Here is a 5,179-nt window from a genome sequence, read left to right as displayed (position 1 = left end):
GCATATCTGGTACATGTATGTACATAGAGATGTATTCTTATAAGCTGATGGGCTCATTCCTTGTCTGGGTGTATGTGCATATCTGATTCATGTATGTACATAGAGATGTATTCCTAAAAGCTGATGGTCCCATTTCCTTCTCTGGGTGTATGTGCATATCTGGTACATGTATGTACATAGAGATGTATTCTTATAAGCTGATGGGCTCATTCCTTGTCTGGGTGGTTGTGCATATACGGTTCATGTATGTACAGAGAGATGCATTTCTAAAAGGTGATGGGCGCATTCTTTGTCTGGGTGTATGTGCATATCTGGTTCATGACTGGGTGTCGATGCATATCTGGTACATGTATGTACAGAGAGATGTATTCCTATAAGCTGTTGGGCTCATTCCTTGTCTGGGTGTATGTGCATATCTGGTACATGTATGTACATAGAGATGTATTCCCAAAAGCTGATGGTCCCATTTCCTTCTCTGGGTGTATGTGCATATTTGGTACATGTATGTACATAGAGATGTATTCCTAAAATCTGATTGGCCCATTCATTGTCTGGGTGTATGTTCACATATGGTTTATGTATGTACAGAGAGATGTATTCCTAAAAGCTGATGGGCTCATTCCTTGTCTGGGTGTATGTGCATATCTGGTACATGTATTTACAGAGAGATGTATTCCTAAAAGGTGATGGGCTTATTTTCTTGTCTGGGTGTGTGTGCATATCTGGTTCATGTATGTACAGAGAGATGTATTCTTAAAAGCTGATGGGCTCATTTCCTTCTCTAAGTTTATGTGCATATCTGGTACATGTATGTACATAGAGATGTATTCCTAAAATCTGATTGGCCCATTCATTGTCTGGGTGTATGTTCACATATGGTTTATGTATGTACAGAGAGATGTATTCCTAAAAGCTGATGGGCTCATTCCTTGTCTGGGTGTATGTGCATATCTGGTTCATGTATGTACAGAAAGATGTATTCCTAAAAGCTGATGTGCTCATTCCTTGCCTGGGTGTATGTGCATATCTGGTTCATGTATGTACAGAGAGATGTATTCCTATAAGCTGGTGGGCTCATTCCTTGTCTGGGTGTATGTGCATATCTGGTACATGTATGTACAGAGAGATGTATTCCTGATAGCTGATGGGCTCATTCCTTGTCTGGATTTATGTGCATATCTGGTACATGTATGTACAGAGAGATGTATTCCTAAAAGCTGATGGGCTCATTCCTTGTCTGGGTGTATGTGCATATCTGGTTCATGTATGTACAGAAAGATGTATTCCTAAAAGCTGATGTGCTCATTCCTTGCCTGGGTGTATGTGCATATCTGGTTCATGTATGTACAGAGAGATGTATTTCTATAAGCTGATGGGCTCATTCCTTGTCTGGGTGTTTGTGCATATATGGTTTATGTATGTACATAGAGATGTATTCCTAAAAGCTGATGGGCTCATTCCTTGTCTGGGTGTATGTGCATATCTGGTACATGTATGTACAGAGAGATGTATTCCTAAAAGCTGATGGGCTCATTCCTTGTCTGGGTGTATGTGCATATCTGGTTCATGTATGTACAGAAAGATGTATTCCTAAAAGCTGGTGGGCTCATTTTCTTGTCTGGGTGTATGTGCATATATGGTTCATGTATGTACAGAGAGATGTATTCCTAAAAGCTGATGGGCTCATTCATTGTCTGGATTTATGTGCCTATCTGGTTCATGTCTGGGTGTCGATGCATATCTGGTACATGTATGTTCAGAGAGATGTATTTCTATAAGCTGGTGGGCTCATTCCTTGTCTGGGTGTATGTGCATATCTGGTACATGTATGTACAGAGAGATGTATTCCTAAAAGCTGATGGGCTCATTCCTTGTCTGGGTGTATGTGCATATCTGGTTCATGTATGTACAGAAAGATGTATTCCTAAAAGCTGGTGGGTTCATTCCTTGTCTGGGTGTATGTGCATATCTGGTACATGTATGTACAGAGGGATATATTCCTAAAAGCTGGTGGGCTCATTTCTTGTCTGGGTGTATGTGCATATCTGATTCATGTATGTACAGAGAGATATATTCCTAAAAGCTGATGGGCTCATTTGCAGGTAATTTTACCAGGGTAATTTTATTTCAAACTATGCATAGTCATGCATCTTAATGTAGCAAGGGCATTGAATTTATAGAACAAATGCAGTATACATTTTCAAGAAGTTATTTGATTGCAGAGTTATCCAGAGTCTACTTTCAAAGATCAGTTTACTGTATTTTTTGTACTTCCTTTAAGTTTTTAATTGTCTGTTTCTTTTTTTCATTTATATAGTATGTGCTTTTTCCAATAATTTTATTGCAGCTCCTAATTACTTATTAGTGAGCTCCTGATGTAAAAGTGTAAATAAATAAATAAACTTGTCAAGTTTCGTCCGACAGTTGTGAATATTGTACGTGTAAGAACCTTGTTTCGCTGGTTACAGATTGTCGATAATCTGTAATTAGCGAAACAAACCATTTACTAATTAAAATCCCGTTATTTTCGGCAAATATTTTATGTCGTTATATAAACTACTGAAAGCTAAATATACTGGTCAAGTTTCCACCGATTGTTGTAAATATTGTACGTGTAAGAACCTTGTTTCGCTGATTACAGATTTTTGATTATCTGTAATTAGCGAAACGAGCCATATACGTATTAAATATTATTTTCGGCAAATATTTTGTAAATATTGTGCATATACAACCCATATTCCAGTCACTGAATACAGTTTAATTTTTATTATGTGTATTATCTTGTTTCGTTACGTTGCATTTCGTTTCTTCGATTACAATAAGCCTCCTCCGTATGCTCGTGTTGGAAGTGGCAGGAAAGTCTCGGTGGGAAAGTTCAGGCGGACGTTTGCAACCTGGTCGTTTGTACACTGTCGCTGAACTCCGGCATTGGACAAAATCGAATTTGACGCCTGAATCGTCTTGTTATTTAGCAGGTTACTAGGCATGTCACTACACTGTTTTATTTCATCGATCGTCTGAGTAAAAAACACATTCAAAATAAAAATAAAAATAAAAATAGAACTTATTTGGACATAGTGATCAATAAAATAGAGAAATATTTTTTAAAAAACGACAAAACACAGTTACTAAGGGACGACGTCAAAAGATCGATGTCGGATAAAAAACTTATTTCCTTTAGTTTGGGGGTGGGGGGTTTTGACCTCAAAAAGTTTCCATCCTACAAAAACGATTTTATTTTTTAATGAAGTCAAAAAAATCTTGGAGTATTTGTAGTTCTATCCAATCATGGACAGAAATAACCGAAAAGGGGAAAAAAAACAGAAAAATGGTTTGGTTCGAGTGTAAATCTGTGCGTCAAATGAGGTGCATTTGTAAACTTATTGTACACCCACCCGACAACCAACTGCTATGCAATACTACTGTCCGATTATCAATTTGTATTTCATGGTGAATGTAGTCTGACGCCATGACCAATATTTATCAATTAAGTTTTAGTGGGGGGTTGGGGGTTTGGAAAAAACTAAAGGAATTAAGTTTTTTATCCGACATCGATCTTTTGACGTCGTCCCTAAATAAATGACTGCCGCACGGCATTAAATTTGTTGTAATGGGTGAACGCGTCGGGTCATGACGGGGACAAGTGCGTGAATGGCGGCGTTTAATTGGATAACAAAAATAATTGAGAGCGACTCACATACAGACAAATTCAGAGTGGATTTAGCGTGATATATCATATTAAAAAAAATACATTGACAGCCCAAGCCCGGATCCTTATTCCATAAATTATTACGCAGACCAAGCTGCAAGTAAAGGCAACAAAGGTGTGATTTCGACATTCAACACCAATCACCGAACAATTCAGACACTTTTAGTCTGCGAAAATGAAAACAACCTGAGGGCTGCGTAATTTCCTGTTTGTCTACAGTCACTCTACGAGGAGCGACTGTGGTTTGTCCGACGCTTCGTTTTCGCGTCATTGTCAAAATTACTACTACCTTTTAAATAACACGGGTGTTCTCTATAAAGCGATAATCAGGATCGCAAAAAAATCAAATCATTTGAAACACTTACTCAACGTCTCTGAAATCCGCCTCAGTGATCATGGGCTGGTCCGGAATCTATTTTTTCGAAAACGTTTTGTATTGCGCCAGGTTTAAGTTGTCGGCGTTTCTCGTTAAAACCTAGTTGTTTTGTCATGGACAAGGACAGTTTTTCAAAAAAAAAGAATCTGAGGTACAGAAGTGGACACTGCATATGACGCTGTAAGAAGGAAGTCCACCCCAACCTTTTCTCGTTATTTTCACGGCTTTCGCCTACCGATTTCGCACCTTCGGATCGATTGGAAACGTGTAAATACTTACACGATTACCGCCCGCAACACAACGTTTAACCATCATAAATGTTTGTTGTGAAAACAACTTCTAAAAATTCGCTCTCTCAAAAATAAAAATAACAAAAAAAAAAAAAAGAAAAAAAGAAATGCCGAACAAAAAATGTATATCGTTTAAAAGTATGTTGAATGACACAGTGATATAAAAGTACGGCCCAGGGGTATGGCTTCCTCTCATATTTTAGCATTTGGTGGCGCACTTTCGGCGAGAGTCGGAAATCCGGAATCAGTCGATCGTTTCAGGATACTGTAAAGGGGGTAATTATTCACTGGGTTTTAATTTAGCTTATTTCGCTGACTGGAAAAATGCACTAAATTAAAACACAGTGAATATGTAAAATTTAACATAGAACACATTATCTAAATGACGAAACCGTGAATATAAAACCCACTGATTATGCCTGAAATGGTAAATCAGTGAAATTTTAACCCAGTGAAAATTAGTCATTTTACAGTAGGTGGACGTGGCTATAGCACGGGAAATATCTCAAATTTACTTGGATACGAGTAATCATTTTCAGCAAAAAAATCAATAATTGCCCATTTCAGTGGAGCACAGATCTAAAATGGGAAGCGTGTGGTTGGGCATTGCACAGACACTTTAATCCACCGTAGTATTGTACTGATAACTGAAAACTTTCATTGACCCGTGTCCAAAATCTCAGAGTACACAAGTGCAACCAAACTATACTATACTATACTATACTACCGTATGTCTCATACAGGTATACATGCTCAAGAAACTGCATTCATAAATCTGAGTAATTCTTGATGAACAACTTGACT

General features: G+C 37.9%; 1 long non-coding RNA gene across 1 annotated transcript; it reads right to left on the bottom strand.

Moving 5' to 3' along the window:
* Positions 1-2,751: 2,751 nt before the first annotated feature.
* Positions 2,752-4,164, bottom strand: LOC146741492 (uncharacterized). The gene is made up of 2 exons (XR_014929770.1): positions 4,075-4,164; positions 2,752-3,017 (listed from the first exon to the last, which is right to left on the bottom strand). It is a non-coding gene; the product is annotated as an uncharacterized LOC146741492 (long non-coding RNA).
* Positions 4,165-5,179: the final 1,015 nt, after the last annotated feature.

This window comes from Saccoglossus kowalevskii, chromosome 6, assembly GCF_978046115.1.
Source record: "Saccoglossus kowalevskii chromosome 6, keSacKowa6.1, whole genome shotgun sequence".
NCBI lineage: Eukaryota > Metazoa > Hemichordata > Enteropneusta > Harrimaniidae > Saccoglossus > Saccoglossus kowalevskii.
This window is presented reverse-complemented; position numbering and strand designations above follow the sequence as displayed.